Genomic DNA, 24,191 nt, shown 5'->3' on the forward strand with positions numbered 1-24,191 from the left:
TGCGTGACGGTGTTGAGAAGGCCCTTAGGGGTTAGAGAGTTTAGTACTTGACTTTTCCAACAAGAGAAACTTGATTTCATTTCATAATTAATGTGCATATATCTGCAATAACTTATTAACTGTTTAGGCTTGAACTCAGGTGATTAGGAAATGAAGCTGATGAGCCCAGGCCAATTTTGGCACTATTGAACATCTTCTGCTTTTCTGTTGCTTTCCATAAAAAAAAAATAAGATCTAAACATTTTTTTTTTCTTCACAAGCACATAAAGATGTTTTGCCCCAGATTTTTTTTTTTTTTTTTTTTGGCCTCTTACTTCTGCCAGGCTTCATCTAAAATATATGACCACTTTCTGCAGTGAGCCCACATCACTGCTTCTCAATGCTTTTTTTCTTAGTCTGGTGTGCAGATAGCTTTATCAAAATCATGGCGGTAGGGGTGAGGTTGAGGGAGTTGGGAATTCTCCATTTAAATCAGAATCCCAGACTGGGCCTCAGATCCAAGAAATGAATTTTTTTTTTTTTAAAGATTTTATTTATGTATTTGACAGAGTGAGACAGAGAAAGAGGGGACACAAGCAGGGGGAGTGGGAGAGGGAGAAGCAGGCCTCCCGCAGAGCGGGGAGCCCGACGCAGGGCTCAATCCCAGGACCCTGGGATCATGACCTGAGCCAAAGGCAGACACTTAACGACTGAGCCACCCAGGCGCCCCCAAGAAATGAATTTAAAAAGAATCCAAGGTAATTCTTGTGCAAGCTAAAATTTGAGGGTAGCCACTGGGAATTTAAGAAACAAACCAGATGAACATATGGGAAGGGGGGGAAAAAGAGAGAGAGAGAGAAGGAAGCAAACCATAAGAGACTTTTAATAGTAGAGAACAAACTGATGGAGGAAGGGGGTTGGGGGACGGGCTAAATGGGTGATGGGTATTAAGGAGGGCACTTGTTATGATGAGCACTGGGTATTGTATGTAAGTGATGAATCACTAAATTCTGCTGGTGAAACCAATATTACATCATATGTTCACCAACTAGAATTTAAATTTTGAGTAACTTTGAAAACTCCAGCACTCACCATCTTTAAAGACTAGAGTTACATCCACCAAACTTTATACCCTAGGTGTCTTGAATGGATTTTAATGTTCCTTTTTAGCTCCTACAGTGAACTTGGATACCTTCTGTCCTTGCCTTTAACATCCTCCCAGGAACCCACTCAGATCTCATTGAGCTGGAAAGGATTTTATGGGTTTCAAATCATTATTCAACAAGTTATAAATGTGAACTAGTGAGTTGGAAGGTGATATAATGGGACCTTCATGCCAGTACGAATGTTTTTCTACTCTTTAGGTGAAAAAGTAGATAGAAATTGAAACTTGCTTCCCACTCTAGAATTTGGAAGTCAACAAAAGTATCAACAGTTTTATGGGTAATGTAACAGGAGACTTATTCCAGCTGTTTCACCATAGTTATTGTAATGAAATAAAGTTGATCAGCAACAAAGGAAGAAACATACCTTCAGACTGAAAGGGGTCTATGGTGCCAGCCAGTTTAGATGGGGATAAATGAAGATTGAGGTGCATTGTTGAGGAACATTAGAAAATCACTGAGACAATTATAAACTCTTTGTAAGAAATTATCTACCCTGGAATGGCAGGACAGTGTGGTCAGGTTAAGAGGATCTGGGAGATGTGTAAGAATTAAATGGTAAGCTATCTCAAATGGCAGAAATAACTAACAAATAAAATAACAAGTCTCATCTATTCAATTTATATTCTATGAATTTGGATGTCATGAGTCCTATAAAACTCATTAGAATTAACAGTCACAACACATTAACCTGCTAAGAGGAATGGCCAGGCAGATAATTATATCTACTAATCTAATAGGTGCAAATGGTGTATTTCCATTATTACTTAGATGCCAGTGTATGTAAGTAAAATGTGATAGGTACATTTTCATTATAAAAGTGTTATATTATCAGCAAATATTTTAGTGTACCCAATTCCTAGATGGGCGGTTCAGTTACTGACTTGAGGAACTTACGTATAATTAGCATAGAGTCTTTGTGCTGTTTTCTGACTCTGGTTGTGTGCTTGCAGATAGAATACGTAGCATTTCAGAATTTTATTACAACAAAATAGAAAGTTTGAGTCATTTTTTTTTAAAGATTTTATTTATTTATTTGAGAGAGAGAATGAGAGAGAGCACGAGAGGGGGGAGGGTCAGAGGGAGAAGCAGACTCCCTGCCGAGCAGGGAGCCCGATGTGGGACTCGATCCCGGGACTCCAGGATCATGACCTGAGCCGAAGGCAGTCGCTTAACCAACTGAGCCACCCAGGTGCCCGAAAGTTTGAGTCATTTATCATGGAAGTAACCATTATGTAAAAATACAACTAACAAGGCGTAATGTCTGAGTGATTCATTGTGGAAATATCTGTCTTTTAATAAATTTAATTTAGCATCCTCTGTTTTGTCTACTAACATGGATAATTCCTTTGTCTCTGTAGAACTCCAGTTAGAGTTCTGTCCATTCAAAATAGGCAGTTCTAATTTGTAATGTTTTAAGAAGTATTGAATCAGTATCCTAAGTTGAATGTTGCTATGCAGAAATTTTTCTAAGTAGAATCTAATTATTTCTTATTAGAAAGTCAATTATATGGTTTCACTTACTTGTGGAACATAAGGAATAGCATGGAGGACATTAGGAGAAGGGAGAGAAAAATGAAAGGGGGGAATCAGAGGGGGAGATGAACCATGAGAGACTATGGACTCGGAGAAACAAACTGGGGGTTTTAGAGGGGAGGGGGTTGGGGGGTTGGGTTAGCCCTGATGTGTATTAAGGAGGGCATGTATTGCATGGAGCACTGGGTGTTATAAGAAAACAATGGATCGTGGAACACTGCATCAAAAACTAATGATGTACTGTATGGGGACTAACATAACATAATAAAATAAAAATAAAATTAAAAAAATAATTATTTCTTATTAGTAAGATAGATTCATGAATATGCCAAGCTGATTTTTCTAGGGTAAATCATTATTTAAAATGTAACATAAAGGATATTGTGAATGCTTTTTTTCCTACTATCTTTTTTTTTTCTGGTATGATTTATTTACCCTAAAATTCACCCAAATGTACAATGCAGTGACTTTTAGTACATTTATAGAATTGGGCAGACATCACTGCTATCCAGTTTTAGAACATTTCTATCACCCCCAAGGTCACTCATACCCATTTGCAGTCACTTTGTTCCTACCTGCAGTCCTAGGAAACCACTAATTTACTTTCTGTTTCAATAGATTTGCCTTTATAGTTCATATAAATGAAGTCATATAAAATTTGGACTCGTGTTTAAGGCTCCTTAAACTTAGTGTAATGTTTTTGAAGTTCTTCCATGTGGTGGTATGTATCAGTAGTTCATTTTTTTTCTTGCTGGATAATAAACATTTTTAAAATTTTTTTAAGAAAAGATTCTATATATTTATCTGAGAGAGAGAGAGCACAAGCAGGGGGAGGGAGAGAGACAAACAAACTCCATGCTGAACGTGGAGCCCAGTGTAGGGCTCAATTTCTTGACCCTGAGATCATGACCTGAGTGGAAATCAAGAGTCTGATGCTTAACCGACTGAGCCACCCAGGCACCCCATGAAACCATTGTTTAGATAACACTACATTTTGTTTATCTCTTCATAAGTTGTAGAAATTTGGGTTGTTTCCACTTTTTCACTTATGAATAATGGTAATATGAACAGTCATTGTGTAGGTATATATTTTCATTCCCAGGTGGTAGATGTCTAGGAGCGGAATTGCTAGGTCATTTTATATATTTTAGGAAATATGTATTTTAGGAAACTGGCGAATTCTTTTACAAAATACTGCACCAGTTTGTATTCCTACCAGCAAAGTATCAGGATTCCAGTTTTTCCACATCCTCAACAACACCTGTTATTTTCTCATTTTGATTATAACTAATCTATGGCTGTGCAGTGGTATCTCCTTGTGGTTTTAACTTGCATATCTCTGATGACTGTATGGGGCATCTTGTCATGTGCTGTCTCATAGCTACTCATAAATCCTCTTTGGTGAAATGTCTAATCAGATCTTTTGCCTATTTTAAGTTAGTTTTTTTTGTCTTTTGACTATTTGGTTTTAAGAATTCTTTATATACTTGGGTGTAAATGTTTTTTGTTTTTTTTTTTAAAGATTTTATTTATTTATTTGAGAGAGAGAATGAGAGAGAGCACATGAGAGGGGGGAGGGTCAGAGGGAGAAGCAGACTCCCTGCTGAGCAGGAAGCCTGATGCGGGACTCGATCCTGGGATTCCAGGATCATGACCTGAGCCGAAGGCAGTCGCTTAACCAACTGAGCCACCCAGGCGCCCGGGTGTAAATGTTTTGTCAGACATACACAATTTGCTACTGTTTTCTTCCAGTCTGTGCATTTCTATTCAGTTTCTTAATGGTGTCTTCTAAAGCTAATTTTTATAAATTTTGAAAAAAAGTCCAGTTTATCATTTTTTTTCTTTATCAAATGTACTTTTGGTGTTGTATCTGAGAACTCTGTGTCTAACTTAAAGTTGCATAGACTTTCTCCCATTGGTCGCATATATCTTCTTACATACTTTTTTGGTTTTCATATTTAGGTCTGTGATTTATTCTGAGTTAGTTTTGTGTTTGGTGTGAAAGCAGAATCCAAATTAATCTCTTTCATGTATATATCCAATTTTCTCTCAACACCATTTACTGGAAAGTTTGTTCTTTCCTCATGAAATGCCATAGGAATTTTGTTGAAAGTCAACCATAAATACAAGTTTACTTTTGAATTATTAATACTCTTCTTTATATATAAATATAAATGTTTATCCTTATGTCAGTACCATAAGGTCATGATTTATGTAGCTTTGTAATATGTTTTTGGGAACTTCAAGTTTGATTTCTTTTCAAAAAATGTTTTGGCTATTCTCCATCCTTCACATTTCTATCAAAATTTTAGGATCAGGTTGTTAATATTGACATAAGGTCTGCTGGCCTTTGATAGGAATTGTGTTTAAAGGTCAATTTTGGGAGCAATTCCATCTGAAACAACACAAAAGCTTTTTTGTTATCTGGAAATTATTATTACTGGAGCAGTCATTAGGGGACGTTTTTGAACACTGTGTTGATTGATAAGGAACAGAAGTAGCTACTGATAGCCCATATTATAGTATACAAGATTTAAAATTCATAGGGATTTATGAGAACAAGGAAAGCCACTCATTTGGAGTTGTACAAATAAGATACACAAAATAGGAAGTTTTACACTTAATGTCTTTGCACAATTAGGATGTGAATCTAGGTATCACACTCCAGTGCTGCTTCATATATCCCATTGCTGTGAAAAAGACCAAAGTTGTTAGGGTCAAGGTTCAAATAAAATAAGTAAGTTCAAACAAACTTAAAAAATCCAAATCAACCTTTTCAGGAAGTAGATTTTAGTCACAAACATTCAGACTTATTCCCTAAATGTAAACTTATATCCAAATAATTCTGTTTATTTAAACGGAGCCAAGATTTCCAGTATACAGCCTTTTATTAAAAACCAAAGCAATATGATTTCTCTGGTAATATGAGTGTAGACAGATGTCTTCTAGCTATAGGAATCATGATTGAGGAAATGTTAGGAAAATAAAGGCCCTTAGATAGTTGATGTATTTGTCATTAATTTAATAATGATATAAAGAGAACTCATAAAAGATAGAAATATTGTATTTAGTTAATTCCAGTAGCTAATTTTTCACATTTTAGCAGCTCTTACATAGGGGTGTGTTATAAAACTGACAGCATCATAGAATTGATGAAATTTAATATGATAGCAAATGTGGACTTGGTGTCATTTTAGAAGGCGAACATTTATGAATACCTAGTTGCAACTTGTTCTGGAAAAACTTGGCTCGTGAAATAAAAAGTAACGATATCCAAATACTTATATTTAAATCTTTAGTTTTGAATGATAATGTAGGGAGATAAACACAGGAAATCTTTATAGTTGTTTTCTTTTTAATGTGCTTAAATTTCTTCTGCGTAAGTTGACTGTAGGTCAGGATTAAACCAGATTTTCATCCCTGTAAATCTTAAATTTGAGCTTTAAGAAATAAAATGATGGCCCAAGAATTCTGCCAGGATAGGTGCTTTGGAGTGGTGAGGGGAAAATGGACAAAACATATTTACAAATACCACTTGAAATTTGGGTCCAAATTTAAGCTGGTAGAATAGTAATTTAAAGAAATATGTTTGACTACTAATTTAATTCCCGTGATGGTTTATTTTGCCTTTTCAGTTTCTATAGTTTTTTCTCCTTGTCAGGCCCCAAGAGTTTACATAATATATGTGAATTGACACAACCTTCCTTGGAGAGAGGTAGAGTCATGAAGGGGGTCAGTGGTTGGAAAGATGAAAGAGGAGAAGCAAATCCACTGGTGCATATTTAGAATGTTTTCTAAGCTTAAGAATTGGGAAGCCCCTTACTTCTATTTGAAATGCTTTTGGAATAAAATACTAGAGCATCCCTGGGGACAGCCCAGCACTGCACATTAATATGGTTTAAGAGAGCTCCAAAGCATTTGCCTATAGTTAGCTCAGTTGTAGTATTTTAGTAAGTGTTCTAATAGCTTGGCTGCCCTTGCCTTGGCGGGGGAGTCTCCACAAGTGCACAGTGTCCAGTTTTTGGGTGCTTGGTCACATGGTCTTACGTGTTCTGAACCTATTAATAACTCACCATAGACTTGTAAGAGAATACATCAGACTCTATATTGGAACTGCATAATCAACTGTTTACTTAATCCTTCTCTCATTTCTTTCCATTACCCATTCCTCTAGAAGATACACACTCAGTTCTGTTCAGTGCTTATGTCCCCTCCCATTCCTGTAGTTCTGGAATGGATTCCAATAAATTAATCTTGGAGATTTAAAAAAATACAACGGAAGTGCAAGAGAAGACAATGGAGGACCTCCATAATACTATAAATGGTTATAACTGTGATAATAACAGGTCTTTAAGGTACTTTACAGTTTATAAACTGCATTAACAAAATCTTTTGATTGTGGTATGTCTGCATGTTTTTAGAAAATAAATGACTTGTTCAAACGAATGCATAGGTGTGAGTAGCTTTCCATACCCTGGCAGTGGCATACAAGAGACATGCCTGCAAGAAATAGAGGTACTAGACTTTTCTACCAATCATACCTATAAGGGCAGGAAGCAGGTGACACCTCCAACTTTTTCTTTTTCAGATCAATAAAGATCAGTGAAAAGAATTCTATTTGCATCAATTTTTAGAAAGAAAGACTCGAGGCCCAGTATATAATAGCTATATTTGTTGAGCACTACGATGCACTGTACTCATACTCATACTCATCCTACCGTTGGTATGGCTGACTTTCATAGAAACCCACTCAGATATATGCTCTGGCTCGATTTTATAGGTGAGATGCTGAAGCTCATGGATATTGAGTAAATCATCCATATCAGGCAGCTGGGAAGGCTGGGAGGTGAAATTCAAAGTCACACCTGTGTGTGTGTGTGCATGCACATGTGGGAGTGTGCATGTGTATGTGGTGAAAATATTTTGTTGCTTCAGTTTTATTAGAGATGTATCACATTCGCATCATTTTAATTCTTTGATCGAAGGTATAGGGTGGAAATTGACATGGCGTAGGTATAAGAATAGAATTTGACATAATAGAAATTACTAATTTTTTTCTGAAAGGCAGAGAGAGGGCTGGAGTGAAGGGGGAGGGAGAGACAGGATCTTAAGCAGGCTCCATTTCACAACCCTGAGATCATGACCTGAGCTGAAATCAAGAGTCAGATGCTTAACTGACTGAGCCTCCCAGGCTCCCAGAAATTACTGATTTTTAATGTAACCTATCTTTCCTTACTCCTTCTAGTTGCTGCCTTGTATTAGTATTCTCAAAAATTTAAAGCAAGAAATTAGCACACAGTAGAGGGATTTTCTTTAAAATATGCCTGACAGAGTCTAATGCCATAACACTTCTGAAACCAAAGAATTTATTAATGTCACTTGCCAGTTTCATTGTAGGAAAATGCTGTTGGAAAATCCTGGGATCTTAGAATTAATCTTGGTTTTGTTCTTTGGAATACATAGAATCCTTTATCTCTCTTATGATAGTCAGCAATGACTGTGAAAACAGCTACAAACAAATGATAATTCATGAATCAGTTCAGTTTGGGGCACTGTACCTGGTGGTTTTTAAACAGATACCTGAGTAGTTTTTATAGTAATCCTGTGAGGAAGGTGTCGTTACACCCATTTTGTTGATCATGAAGTTTAGGAATTTGCTTGAGGTCTCCAAGGAAGCAAGCTTGGAATCAAATCTAGGTCTTCCTGGTTTGAAAGTTAATACCCTTCATGGAGGTGGTTTGAAGACTGAGTTGACTATGAAGTTCCGAAGTGTTGTTTCAGAAGTTGCTATGTTTCAGGTGTTGGAGCGGAAGAGAATGAAGGGGAGGGTTAAGAGTAGGAGGTGAACTCTAAGCTCTTTTGAGTGTCCTCAGCTCCGTTGTTTTCTGTTTAATATCATGTCATTTTCATAGAATATTTGGTTTGAAAAGTGTCCGAGTAGAATAAAAAAGTTTTATTGGAACTCCTGGAACTTTCCAGCCATGATGAAATAGGAGTTAGAATATCAGGCAAACTATGTGAATTAACGGGTTTTCAGGCATCGGACAAAAGGTAGCACAAGGCAGTCATTACTCAGAGAAAAGATACCGGTGAAGAATCTGCATATGTCCCAGTTTACAACCTGAGAGAGGCTGCAGTCCTGAAAGGGAACAAAAATGGAGCCCGGCATCTTATGGAATTAAAGAGACAGGGTTGGAATTTGAGAGAAGCCGAGGAAGCTAGAATTTGCCAAAGGACTAAAGAAGACACAACAGTGCCTTAAGGGAGGTCTTCTGATGTGCAGAGGGTTCTTCTGGTGTATTTGTCTGAATACTGGTCTGACATTTGTAGAACATTCTACCTTACCACCCCAGAGCACACATTATTTTTCCAGGGCTCAGAGGATATATTCCAGCATAATACCTTATTCTGGGCCATAAAGTAAGTCTCTGTGAAGTTAAGGGGAGTGAAATATTACAAAGTAAGTTTTCTCAGTCCAACAAAATTAAAAATAGAAATCAGTAAGAGAAAACTATTTGGGAAATCCTCAAATGTTTGGAAATGAAATAATACACTTCTAGATAACATAGGGGTCAAGGAAGAAATCACAAAGGAAATTGGAAAATATGGGGAAGTGAATGGAAATGAAATACAACATATTATAATTTGTGGACTGCAACTAAATTGGTACGTAGAGGAAAATATTTACATCACATACATAGGAAAAAAGATCTCAAATCAGTTATCTCAGTATACACATGAAGAAATTAGAACAAGAAGAGCAAATGAAACCTAAATTAAGCAGAAAGGAGAAATAAAAATAAAAGCTGGTATCAATGAAAAAGAGAATAGAACAGGAATAGGGAAAATTAGTCAAATCAAAAGTTGGTGCTTTAAAAAATAAAAATAATCGATAAACTATTTTTCAAGAAAAAACAATAAAAAACGCAAATGCTCAATGTAAATAATTAGAGTGAGGACATCATTACAAATGCAATAGGCATGAAAGAGATAACAAGGGACTATAATGAATAACTTTGTGACAACAAATTCAGTGGCTTAGATGAAAGGGACAAATAATGTCATAAAATGCCAAACTCCCTGAAGAAAAATTAGTAAATCTGAACAGCTTTTTCTTTTTTCTTTTCTTTTCTTTCTTTCTCTCTCTCTCTCTCTTTCTTTCTTTCTTTTTTCAGATTTATTTATTTATCTGAGAGAGAGAGAGCATGAGCAGGGGGAGGGGCAGAGGGAAAGAATCTCAAGCAGACTCCCTGCCAAGCACAGAGCCTGATGCAGAGTTCAATCTCAGGGCCCTGTGATCATGACCTGAGCTGAAATTAAGAGTCAGATGCCTAACTGACTGAGCCAACCAGGCACCCCTGAACAGCATTATTTCTATTGAGAAATTCAATTTGTAGTTATAAACTCTCTCCAGGCAAAAATGGCTCACATCATGAATTCTATCAATTTAAGGGCCTTCAGTCATCCAGACAGTGTCAAGTTGAATTATCCCCTCACCTTTTTCATTTTTCTGTTCCATATACATGGAATGGAAAATACTTCATATGGGGTACTTTGTTCCCTTTATTGCCCCAAATTAAGAGAGCTACCAGGTTTCTGAATTCCCAAAGAACACAATGATTCAAAAAAAAAAATGTACCATCATATTATACATAGATTTGTAAAATTTCAGTTAAGTGCTGCTCTAAACACTTGTTTACATTGCAACAGAACTTGTAAGAACCAAGAACTGTTATCGATAATGCTCCATGACATCGCTGTAACTGTCCATTACCATCTACACCATCCTCTCCCACTAATCACTGACCTTTTATTTTACATTTCTAGAAATCACACCATCAGCATTTGCTATGTACGATGGCAGATTTTCATCAGATATTTTTATGTTGAGATTTTCTAAATGAATTTTTATAAAAGCATTATCTTTTAAGGAAAATTGCCTTCTTAGGATTTTCTTTGGATGTGTAGATAGGGCCATGGGTAAATAACATTTCTGGTATTTTCATACACTTAATTTTGCTTATATAATACAAATGGGATTATATATTATGTGTCTTCTATAACTTTTTTGTTAAGTGAATGGTAGGAGATTTTTATTCTTTTGGGATACTAGTATTTTATTAGCTATACACATTACAAATATCTCCTACAAGTTTGTAGCCTCAAGATCATTTTATGCCATTTATGTAAATTTTTAAACAACCATATAATATCCCATAATGCAAGAGCACAATAATTTATTTAAAATGCTAATATAACTTCTTAGTTAAGAACAAGCAGCTCTTCCATCTATTACGTCTGTTACTTTGGATAAAATATTTCATCTCTCTGACGTTCTGCTTCATACTTAAAACAAGGAAAAATACTTCCTATTTCATATGGTTGTAGTTGAGATTAGAGAAATAATGCAAATAAATTACTCCCAGAGCAGGATTTCTCAACCTCACCCCTAATGACATTTTGGGTAGGATAATTGTTGTGGGGGGCTGTTCTGTGCATTGTAGAATGTTTAATAGCATCTTTGGCCTCTACCCACTAGATGCCCCATCAGGACAGCGAAAAATTGTCTAGATATTGCCAGGTTCTGCACCCCTCCTTGGAGTGGGGGATACAAATATACCCACTGAGAATCACCGTTGGAGAGAAGAGCCTGGTATGGTACATGATATTAAGTCTGGTACATGAAGCTGGACACATGCACAGCACAGTTCTCTGGGGTGATCTTTGCATGGACTACATCGTGGGTGGCTCTTGCTATACTTCTCCCTGGTAGTGGCCATTAAGAAAACTTCCCATGTTGCCAGGCTTTAGGTTTTGGTGCCATTTTTACACTAACACAAATAACACTAATTTCACAATACCACAATCAGTTACATAGATCTTTGCACACCTATATGAGTGTAAGTACCAGAGGTATTCCTGGAAATGTTATTTTAGTTGGGGGAGGCAACACAGGGCTTACAATACTGAAATTTTGATATATTCTGCTAAATCACCTTCCAGAAATGCTAGACCTGTCTACACTCTCACCTATTGTACCTAAGAGCACCCTTTTCTTCATATCCTCATCCATAGTGAATATTAACATTCCTTTTGTATGAAAAGATATTTTGTGAATTTTTAATGTTTCTTTCTACAACTCACCTTTCTTCCGTGGATTGCATGCAGATAATCATTGCCCATTTTTCTATTACTCTTTTAGTCATTAAAGGCTACACCTAAATCTCCAATTATAAAGCTATTCAAGTGTACAGAAAAGCACAGAGATTAAATACAGCTAACACCCAGGTTTTATGAGTGTTAACATTTTATCATTTTTTTGCTTAAGATTTTTATTTTGAAATTTTGCACATGATGTTGAAGCCCTTGTGGGTGCTCTTCCACAACCATTTTATTTTCTGAGTCCCCAGATGTAACCACTGTTCTCAAATTTGTATACATATTTTCCATCCATACTTTAATAATTGTATTATATGGGTATGCATCCATAAAAGTCTATAACAGCATTGTTTTGTATTTTAAACATTTGCACAAATGGAATCATACCACACACATCTTTCTAGAACTTGGCTTTTAAAAATTCATATTGCATTTTTGAGTTTTTTTAATTTAATTTTTTAAAAATATGGAATGCTTCATGAATTTGCTTGTTATCCTTGTGCAGGGGCCTTGCCAGTGTTCTCTGTATCATTCCAGTTTTAGTCTATGTGCTGCTAAAGTGAGCACGTCTTGTCCACCCTTTAAATTGCAATATTTATTTGTATACAGTAGAGTTTATTTATCCATTCCCCTATTGATTGATGTTTATCCACCTACCCTCCCCTTTAGTTTTTATATTTTGGAGTTACCAGCAATATAATAATGATCATCCTTTTGTGAGTTCTGTGTGCACATGTGTGAGAGTTTCTCTTAGGTATATACCTATCAGTAATATGTTGGCTTATGGACATACACATCTTCATATTTATTATATATTATCAAATTGTTCTTCATGGTGATTATAATACTGTTTCCTCTTGCCAGCTTGTATTTTTCCCACACCCATACCAACAAACTCCTGGTATTGTGAAACTGTTATTTTTTCTTCTCATCTTTACTCACATTTTGGTAATTAGTAGAACAAATAGAATTTTTAAAAAAATTTTTAAACATTTATGACAGAGAGAGAGAAAGAGAGCATGAGTGTGGGGAGAGGGAGGGGCAGAGGGAAGAGGGAGAGAGAGTCCCAAGCAGACTCCATGCTGAGCCCAGAGCCCCTCCCTGGACTCAATTCCATGACCCCAAGGTCATGATCTGAGCCGAAACCAAGAGTCAGACATTCAACCCATGTGCCTGTAGAAAAATTTGTTTTTAAAAATGGAACGACTGAGCAATACCACCAACCCACTTGATTTAACTGGCACTTCCAGAAAATTCTGTATTTAATACACATAGAACAGTCATCAAGCTAGATCATATGTGTTGGGGCTGTTAAACTCTTCTCAACAAATTTTAAAGAACTGAAAACATATTAATATGTTCTCTGGTGACAGTGGAATTAATGGAAATCAGCGACAAAATAATGCCTGAAAATTAGTATAAATTTTTAAGTGAAACAATACACTACCAAATAGTACGTAGATCAAAGAAGAACTCACTAAGGAACTTAAAAAAAAATTAGAAATGAATGAAAATGAGAACACTATATCAAACTATATGGGATGCAGCTGAGTAATACTTATGGGAAGATTATATCATTAAATATTTAGTGTCAGGGAATAAGATAGTTCAATGTTAAATTAGGAAAAGAAGAGCAAATTAAACCCAAAATGCATAGGAGGAAATAATATATGTAAGAACAGAAATCATTGAAGTTAAAGCAGAAAAAATGGAGAAAGATAAAATTTCTGGAAAGTACAATAAAATTGCTATATCTCTAGGTAGACTGATCAAAGAAAAAGAAAATGCAAATTATCAATATTAGGAATAAAAAGGAGACATCACAACAGTTCCTTTGGAATTAAAATTATAATAAGGAAATATTATGAACCACTTTATGTCAAGAAAGTTTACAACACTAGGTGAAAAAGACAAATCCTTGAAAGATACATATTAATAAACTGACAAAAATAATGTGGAACATCTGTGGAGCCCTAAATATAGTATAATTGAATTTGTAATTAGAGCTTTTCCCACAAAGAAAATTCCAGGCCCAAATGCCTTCATTATTGAATTATGTTAATAATCTATAGATGAAATACCACAGATTCTTTCAAGTCATTTGAAGGAACAGAACAGTTCCCAATACTTTTATGGGGCCAGTATTATCCTGATATCAAAAACAGATAAAGAGGGGTGCGTGGTGGCTCAGTCACTTGGGTGTCCGACTCTTAATTTTGGCTCAGGTCATGATCTCAGGGTTATGGGATTGAGCCCCATGTCAGGCTTTGTGCTGGGAATGGAGCCTACTTAGGATTCTCTCTCTCCCTCTCCTGCTGCTCCCTCCCCCATCTCTCTCTCTCCCTCAAACAAACAAACAAAAAACAGATAAAGATACTGCCAGGAAAAAAACAAACAAAAAACAAAACCTGTAGTCTAATTTCACAGAAATATAGACACCAAAATACTTACCAACTATTAGCAGATCAAATCCAGCAATAGGTAAAAAGAGCAATATATCATGACCAGAAGGAGTTTATCCCAAGAATGCAAGGATGGCTTAACCTTAAAAGTGTCTATCAGTGTCATTCACTATATGAAACAAATGAAAGAGAAAAACTATACAACAATGCCAATGAATACAGGAAAGTAGTTTGACAAAATTTAACAATTTCTGATAAAAATGTTCAGCAAACTAAGACGAGATTGTAGGTACCAAAACCTGTCAATGCACGTCTACCAAAAACAAAAACAAAACAAAACAAAAAACCCTCATGGTTGACATCATTTTTAAATGCAGAGGACTGTGTGTATATTATCAGTAATAAGATGAGGATATCCATTTTAACCACTTCTATTCAATCTTGCGCCAGAAGTCTTAACCAGTACCATAAGCAAAAGTAAATAAACTAATTTAAAAATTAAAGATGTGTAGATAGAACAGGAAGAGGTAAAATTGTTTTTATTTGCAGACAATGTGATTATATACATGAAAAATCCTGAGGAAACTATAAAATAGCTACTAAAACTAAAAAGTGAGTTTAGGAAGTTCAAAAGGTGTAATGCCAATTTACAATAAATGAGTGTGTGTGTGTGTGTGAGAGAGAGAGAGAGAGAGAGAGACATCACTTCTTTTCTCCTTTGCTTCTAGCATCCTCCTGCTCACCTCTGTAGGTCCGCATACTATTTAGCTTACTACATGTGAAACTTGAATGAGATACTCTTTCCAATATAATTATTACTGATTCAACAGTAAAGTTGAGGCAACTAAAACTTCTTTCTTAGATATCTATACAACCTGGGCATTTGTTTTAATTCCTGAGGAGTTTCAAGATTATTTTCTTCTCTTCAAAGGCACTGTCAGGATGCAGAGAAAAATTTGAGTCAAGGCTTAAAAAGCAAGATGGTAATTTTTCAACATATGATGTTATTTATTATATATATAACAGTGCATTTCAACCATAAAGTTAAACTCTTACCATTTTAAAGTTTTATAAATAAAGTTGCTTAAAAACTCACTCTGTAGGGGTGCCTGGGTGGCTCAGTCGGCTAAGCGTCTGACTCTTGATTTTGGATCAGGTCATGATCTCAGGGTTGTGAGTTCAAGCCCCATGTCAGGTTCCGTGCTGGGTGTGGAGGCTGCTTGGGATTCTTTCTCTCCCTCTGCCCTTCCCCCACAAAAAACAAAAAAACCCCTCCCTCTGTAGTAGGTCAATATTAAGTATTTCTATTTTATGGCCTTTGAGATCTGTTTTTAAATTTAATAGAAGTGTGTCTTATAGTAAGTATATATGGGTATGTGTGTGCATATATATATATATACACATATATATGTATATATATAGTTTATAATAACATAGGGCAGATCCAGTTCACTATCTTGCATAGTGTCTTGATTCAGTTCTAAATGGTCAGATTCCTATTCTTGGACCATAATATATATAAAAAATATATAATTAGCATATATACTAATTAATATAACTGAATTTTAAAGTTTTTTTTTTAAGGTTTTATTTATTTATTTGAGAGAGAGAGAGAGCATGAGGGGGGGAGGGTCAGAGGGAGAAGCAGACTCCCCGCCGAGCAGGGAGCCTGATGTGGGACTCGATCCCGGGACTCCAGGATCATGAACTGAGCCGAAGGCAGTCGCTTAACCAACTGAGCCACCCAGGCGCCCTGAATTTTAAAGTTCTGTGTGTTCTTTTTGTATATGTAAGGTAATAAATACATTTATCCTTTCTCTTGGCATCTGTATTGAATTCTAAATAGCATAACATTTTCTAGATGAACTTTCTCAGTTTGGAATATTCTCATGTGTCTTCAGCTCTTTAAAACAATTTACTCTGGCATATCCTGAATTAGTGAGAACTGTAATTCATATGTATTCTTTGGGTAGTTGTTGAGTTAGACCTGAAGGGATTCTTACCCATATATGGATTTGAAGTCTACATGTTGGATAAGTTGGATAAATAATAAGTCCCAGATAAATTACAAGACCCAAAGAAAGCATGAGGCAATACTGTAATTCTGTATTGTGTGGGTGGTGTGATTTTTAGGCCTCTGGTTTTATTTACTTTCTGCTAGAGATCCTATTAACAGTCAGCACAAGAAACATACCAGGCTTTTATGTTGAATTGAAAATTTTAGTTATCTAGAGATAAAGTACTTAGGACTCTGTAAGGTAGAACACAGGAATAGTTCACTTTCTGTAGAGATTTATAGTTGTATAAAGTGCTTTCACATATATCATTTCATTTAATGGACAGGAAGCTGTAATTCATAAGATAGGAAAGGGTTGCTTTAATTTCACTCTTAATGTTGCCTTTGTCCTGGCTAAGCTTTACACAGACGCTCACACCCATTTTTTATCTGCCAAGCATCAGCCTAACTCCTAAGGCTGAAAAGTGAACCAAATTTGGCATGAGTGTTCTTTAAATGAATAAGTGGTGTTTAAGGAAATTAATCCAGGGTATAGAATACATTTAAAAATGTTACAAAGCCTCAGTAGTCTATGAAGATCAGACTTTTAATGTCACAATTGGGCCTATCTAGCTTTCTTTCATAGTTTTGGTTTACTACCCAAGTCAGTAGGTAGTAATTCTGACATTATCACATATGGGCTAGCATGTATTGAGTGCCCATTATGAAAATTAAAGTATGATTTATACACTTAATTAAAACTGCTGGTGGGTCTTCTCATCTTCAAGCTCATTATCAAAAGAAAAAGAAAGGTGATGTGACAGAAGTGAGAGGAAACAGTGCCTCTTGAATTCTCTTTCCTGTGTTCATCTGTGTAATTTGGAATGTGTTAATCATCTGTAAGGTCCTTTTGGTAACCACGGTGATCTTGTCTCCATAGCCTGTGGTGAGATGCTCAGTGAAGTCCCTGTGAACAAGCCCATTTCAAAACTTACTGGCCTGTGGTAACTTCAGTTTTCAAACAGAACTGCAAGGCCCTTAACCTTTCCTTTTTTAATTCAGTGATCTCATATCTTCCATTTTATCTTTTATGAGAATCTTTCCCAGACCATTGGCTCTTAGTTTCCTGGATGGATGCACAGCTCAGTTATAATTTCCCAAGATTGCTTGTTTTCATATTTTCTAGGAAGCGTATTCCGAGTCATACAGATGCTTTGGAAGCATCCACCTTTTGTGATTAGGGCTTTGGCTCTCTTTTTGGAATGATACATAGTGTTTTGAATATTGTTGTTGATGAGGTTTTTTTACAGGTTAAACTTAATTTCTCAGGCATCGGGATCAACACACCTTAGTGTTTTTTACTCTAACAATGAAAAAATAAGCACCAAGGAGGTTATATGACTTGCTTACACTAACACTGGCCCCATGTGATGAAGTCCTGAATTTAGTCTTTCAGTGGTCACATCCTCTGCCTTATCCTTTATGCTTAAGGTCTGTTCTGGATAGGTTGAATTGTATGAAATTGTCAATATATGAGTGTCTGACATACAATAAAAAGCAATTTCATATGCTACAACCTATAAACTTACCCCAAACACCAAAAAACTCCATTTAGGGAAAGCTCCTTCTACATGCAGCTAAAACTGAATATATATTTTTTTAAGTTTAGTACTAAGTTTACAGGAAAAAAACCTTAGTCATTAGTAATTGCAGACAGAATGCCAGAGGTAACAAGCTTACTTGTGGAGCTCCTTGGCTCCTTTATATTAAGAGTGTGGACTTAGGAGCCATTGTGTGGGTTTGAATCCAAACTCCCCTATTATAATCGTACTGTGTAACCTTAGACAATTTACTTATCCTCTCAGTGTCTCTGTCTTCACCTTTTAAGATGTAGTAAGTTACTTAGAACTTATCTGACATCACTGTAAGGGCTTTAAATGTGTTTAAGAAAAATGGAAATGAGGAACAGAAAACATTTTGGTCAGTGCATCAAATAATCTTCTTGACTTTTAGAAATGCTACCTATTAGATATTTTTTTATTAATTAAGTGAATGAGGAATATTAAATTAGGTTGATAAGTAGTGGTATACCCATGTACCACTTGTACATCAATTTGTTTAAAGAGGTCTGAAAGAAAACATATAAACCTAACTAGCCCTTGCATTCCAGGAAATGTCTGTTGGTTGATTGAGCAGTGAAATGAAGTTCTCTCACTAACATTCTTCCACCAAAATTCCTTTCAAATTTTTAGTGCTAAAGTGGCCTCTAGGATCTGATTTCCAAAAGGACTCTGACACTTCCGCATCCAAGTACAAATAAACGACACAGTGACTTCTCATGGCCAAGTGATCAAAGTAACTGTAAAATGCATCCCTGCAGAAATGATGGGTTGATTTCTTTGTTTTCCTGTAACCTTTAATTTCCTACACAGCCTTCAAAAATTTCAGAAGAACGTGTAGGAAACAGAAATGAGAAGAGAATGTGCATGGGTAGACAGCTAGGGACTGTGCTAAGTACTTTACAAGGTAAGAATAAATTCATAATATTGTAAGAAAGGTATACAAAGTGCTAAAATTCGTATGTTGAGTCTACCAAATAAAAATTAATTAATTTCAAGCTTTTGAAAGGTGGAATAAGTACTGGCCATGTGGCATTGAAGTCTAGTTAGGTAATGAGACAAGGAAGTCCCTAACCCTTCAAATAAATCCATGTGTTCTGATACAGATGTGTCATTTCATCCTAGATTACTAAGAGAATTTGCAGAGGAAATTTTCCCCATCTTCCACTGAAATTGATATTGCATTTAGCATTAATGAAATAAGGAATTGAATGGTAGTTCAAATAAAAAGTTGAATTATAAACAAATTAATATCTATATTTCAGAATAGTTAATTGCAAAGGATGGAGGATGTGGACCAGACAAAACAAGTATTCACTTGGGGCTACTGATACATTCTTCTCTTACTTCACTCACAGCAGCATTGGGAATAGTGATCATGCTGTCCCTCCCTCTTGATATGCATTTTTTTTTTAAAGATTTTATTTATTTATTTTAGAGACAGAGCACAAGAGGGGGGAGCGGGAGAGGGAGAAGCAGACTCCCTGCTGAGCAGGGAGCCCGATGCGGGACTCGATCCAGGGACTCCAGGATCATGACCTGAGCCGAAGGCAGTTGCTTAACCAACTGAGCCACCCAGGCGCCCCTTGATATGCATTTTTATCACTTGCCATCCAGGACCCTACTGCTCCCTGACTGCTCCCTCTCTGGCTGCATTGGCCATTCTTCTTCTCTGTATCTTCCCAACAGGTGTGACATAGTGCTCAGTCATGGGCCTTCTTTTCTGCCCTGTGTACACTTATTTGGGGATCTTACCCAGTCTCATAGCTTAAATGCCAACTGTACGCCCATGGTTCCAAAATAAGTAATTCTAATTTAGACCTCTCTGTTGAGCTCCAAGTTCGTATGTCCAGATATGTATTTGACTTTTCAACATGAGGTCTAGTAGACATATCAAACTTAACATGTTTCAGACTGAAGTGATCATCTCTCCCACTCCAACCCCAAATTCTCCTCTCCCCACATTATTCTTCGTCCTGCTGATAGTCATTTGGCAAGGGCCAAAAATCACAGTGTGGTCCCGAATTCCTTTCTTTCCTTCAGAGTGCATGTTCACACATCACAAGCTCACCTTCTACTTGAGCCACCGATAACCTGTCATCATGTGACCTTTCCCCCATCTGTAGTTTACCCTCAGCACAGCCACGAGAGTGAACTTTTTTAGATAGGTCTAAGCATGCTCATCGTAGTACTTGTAAAGACAATATATCTGTAGTGGAAATTTAAAACATGAGTGCAAAAGATACACACATCTTCAGTGTAGTAGTTAACCTCTTTGCAATAAGGGAAGGGAATTGGGGGTGCCTGGGTGGCTCAGCCAGTTAAGCGGCTGCCTTTGGCTCAGGTCATGATCCCAGGGTCCTGGGACTGAGTCCCACATCGGGCTCCCTGCTCAGTGCAGAGCCTGCTTCTCCCTCTCCCTCTGCCTGCCTCTCTGCCTACTTGTTCTCTCTCTCTCTATGTCAAATAAATAAATAAATAAAATCTTTAAAAAAAATAAAATAAAAAAAAAGAAGGGAATTGGTTTGGGAATGTGTGCTGATCCATTTCAACTGAATCAAGAAATTGTTATATTTTTAAAAAATTATCTACAGTACATAAATGTTAACATTTCTTAAGTATCGGGAATGGATTCCTGGATATTCTATTGTCTTGTATATTTCTGAAGGTCTGAAATATTTCCTAATAAAGAATGGTAAATAATTATAAATAAAAGCACTTCCTCTCTTATTGTCCTCTACCAGTCTCTACCAGGTTCTTAACGTGCTACTTTTCTTATAGTCTATTATTTTAACTCATCTTAAGTGCTAGACATTTTTTATTGAACATTCACTTCCATACCTTAAAATCAAAGAAAATCATACCTAAGAATGACATTCATAAACTAGAGAGCATCCAAGTAAAGTGAAAAGAATGAAGACAGATTTCATATCAGGGATCGTTATGGTAACTGGTCACATACAGAAAGGCCATGAGAGTATTTGTCATGTATTTGAAATGTGAAAAGGTGCTTAGGTCATACAGTCAGAACTCATGATTTAACCTGGTGGTGATTAAAGAAATATTTCTGAGACTTATTGCTGTCCAGTAGAGGCCTGGATTGCTTCAGAGCAGTAACTGCCCTATTAGCTATTGAAGTGTGTAAGCAGAATATTAAATATTTATCAAAGGTGTTGATGAATGATTTCTTCTCTGGGTGGAATTTGGAACAAAGTGACCCCTGATTTCTGGTTTGGATACGCTCTTGTTTATAAACGTCTTTTTTACAGCGTGATGCATGGGCGTAATTTTCCCAATGTGGTCTGGTATGCGCAGAGTGCTTTGGGTCTCCCGGTTTTTACCAGATTTTTTCAGCTCTTTAGGTGTATGATCTCTTAAGTCAGCCCAATATTACAGTAGCTTTTTGAGCCCATGTACTCATTGATGGGACAAAAGAGAGTAGAGAAATGTGGGGAGAAAAGACGCTCAATTGCCTTTTTCAGTACTGCCTAGTCACAGATGGGGTATTCGGGGATCGTAAAGTTAAGAAACAGGCCATATGAGGAAGAACTTTGTTGGTACAAGATTTATTTTTTCCTGCAAGGGAGTAAAACACCAATATAGTTTCTTGTATATTACCTAATGCCATTCAGAATGGGAGTAGGGGAGAATATTTGAATTATTCAAGGGTCCTAAATGGAAAAGTAGTAACACATTTTGCTGATGTGCATGCAAAATGAGAAAGAAGACTTAAAATCCACAATAAGGAAACTCCTTATTCACAGATCTTCCTTGACTTATGATGGGATTGCATCCTGATAAACCCATCATAAAGTGAAAACATTGTAAGTCAAAAATGCATTCAATGCCCCAGCCTACCAAATATCATCCCTTAGCCTAGTCTACCTTAAATGTGGTCAGAATACTTACCATAGCCTACAGTTGGGCAAGATCATCTAACACAAAGTGTATTTTATAATATAGTGTTGTCTCTCTTATGTGATTTATTGAATACTGTAGTGAAAGTGAAAAACAGAATGGTTCAGTGGGTACAGGATGGTTGTAGTAGGCGCGTCAATCGCTTCCTCTCAGGATCATGGGGCTGACTGGTAGCTCTGGATACTCCCACTGCCCAGACTCATGAGAGAGGATTGTATGCATGTCACCAGCCCAGGGAAAGTTCCAAATTCAGAATTTTTTGAAAAGATTTTATTTATTTTTTTGAGATAGAGCGAGTGAGAAAGAGAGCACGAGTGGGCGGCGTAGGGGCAGAGGGAGAAGGAGAATCCCTCCACTGAGCAGGGAGCCTGACACGGGCTTGATGCTGAGGATGCCAAGATCATGACCTGAGCCGAAGGCAGTCGCTTAATCGACTGAGCCACCCAGGCGCTCCCAAATTCAGAATTTGAAGTACGGTTTCTACTGAACGTACATCGCTTTTGTACCATCGTCAGGTTGTATTCTCACAAGTCAACCCCGTTGTAATTGGGGGACTGTCTGTATTATCAGAGATACTTGAGACTGGCTGTTTTAACATGTTGGGTGCAGTGCTCTATTTCCTGCATCTGGCACGTTAGCTGACACATAGTATGCACTCAGTAAATATTGTTGGATAAATTCATTATTTTATTTATTTGACCTTTAGTTGAATCCGGAAAAGAAGTTGCAGCACATTTTCCATGTCTCTGAGTACCAGTGCTATGGCCCTTGACGAGTTTGCTCCACTAATCTTGTTTCCATGGTAAAGCGAATTCGCATCCACTCCCTAGGGGTATGTAGGAGGTTGGCAACGTCTCTGCTAATTGTGAGGTCACCAGTAAGACCTGGCAGTGAGGAGTATTGCCCCACATCGCAGCTGTGCAGCTTCCTCAGTGGTCTCATTCAGTTCCACTGGAAGCACAGAACTGGGCTGGAATTGCATGAGATAAGTGCTGTAGGGGCTCATCACCATGGTGAGTGGCTCTGCAAAATCACCGAGTGACTAACCCTTTAACAACTAGGTGTATAACTGAATAGGCACCAGCTCATGAAGTGCTAGGGTGAGTGGCGAGCTGGAAGCCAACTGTTAAAAAAGTACATAGGGCAAGCAGAGTTAGTTAAGAAATTGAAATTCTCCTCATGACTCAAAAAAATGGAACATGTAAAATTCTCTTACTTGCCGCAAAACAAAAGTTGCCTTGTTAGGACTTTGGAGAACCCTGACTGATGTAGGCAGGGGAGTTCTTTCGTTTGGTTTTTGCTGTTCAGTTTAACAGAAGCATGAGCACATGTGTTTGATCATCTTGCCTAGGACTAGTGAATTTTTAACCCAAGCAATGTGGGTTAGGGCACATTGTGAACTGAATGAGAGCTTATTCCTGTCTTTTTTTTTAATAGCCACTTCTAGAAAGAGTTAATTCTTATTTTAAAAAATCAACTAGCTCCTACTTTTCCTTTGACCTCACTGGACCTTCCTTTGCTAATTCCTTCTCTGTTTCTCAATGTTAGGGTCCTTTGGGTTTGGTTTTAGGCTCTCTTTTGCTCTTTATCTACACTCCCTTTCTGGATATCGTCACTCTTCCCCGTGGATTGAAAGATTATCTTTTTGTTGGCAGCTCCCAGACATATGTCTCCAGCTCAAAACTCTGCACTGAGCTCCATACTCCAACTGTCTACTTGATTTCTCCACTTGGATATTTCACAGATACATCAAACCTAATAAGGTCCTTTGATTTATATCTCAATTACAGACCTGTATCTCCCCTTCTGGAGTACGTGAGCCAGAGACCCTTAAGTCATCCTTAATTCTCTGAGTTATTGTCCCTCCATGTCCCAGCATCTAAACCATTAACCAATTGGAGTGGTCACCCTCTGGTTTGTATGAGTATCTAAAATCAATCTCAAGTGTGGTTACTTTTCTCCACATCCTTAGTTCAGCCACTGTATGTTGTTCCTTTGGTCTTACTCACCATAGGCTTGCTCTTGAATCGTTATAGCTCACTTCAGACTGGTCTTCCTGATTCTCCTCTTGTCACCCTATAATCTGTTTTCCAAAAAAAGAACAAGAGTAACTTTCTTCAAAATTTCTGATTATGCCACCCACTGTCAGTTGCTTCCAATTACATTTCCAGTAAAATCTCAGTGCCTTCTCATGGTCTTCAGAGCTCTCCATGAATCACACCCTGCCAACCCTTCTGTTATATTTTACTACTATTATTATTTGTCTGTGACGTCTGCCACTGCCTCAGTCTCCCTGTCAATTCTTTCATGCTGTCCTCGCTCATCTATAGGTCTTCCTCACTGACAGACTTTACACCAATGCCACCATTATTAATTGCTTTAATTATAGCAGTGTCCCCTCCAACAAGTCTTTTTTTTT

General features: G+C 37.0%; 1 protein-coding gene and 1 non-coding gene across 2 annotated transcripts in view; one reads left to right on the plus strand and one right to left on the minus strand.

Annotated features, from left to right (window-relative positions):
• Nucleotides 1–24,191, plus strand: part of ADAMTS19 (ADAM metallopeptidase with thrombospondin type 1 motif 19) — a 253,226-nt gene that overhangs the window by 16,599 nt on the left and 212,436 nt on the right. The window lies entirely within an intron of this gene.
• On the minus strand, nucleotides 12,298–12,404 carry LOC123836388 (U6 spliceosomal RNA). The gene has a single exon (XR_006788957.1). It is a non-coding gene; the product is annotated as a U6 spliceosomal RNA (small nuclear RNA).

This window comes from Mirounga angustirostris, unplaced genomic scaffold (genome assembly GCF_029215605.1).
Source record: "Mirounga angustirostris isolate CCGP_5_RB_7025 unplaced genomic scaffold, mMirAng1.0.hap1 SCAF_7, whole genome shotgun sequence".
In the NCBI taxonomy this organism is placed as follows: Eukaryota; Metazoa; Chordata; class Mammalia; order Carnivora; family Phocidae; genus Mirounga; species Mirounga angustirostris.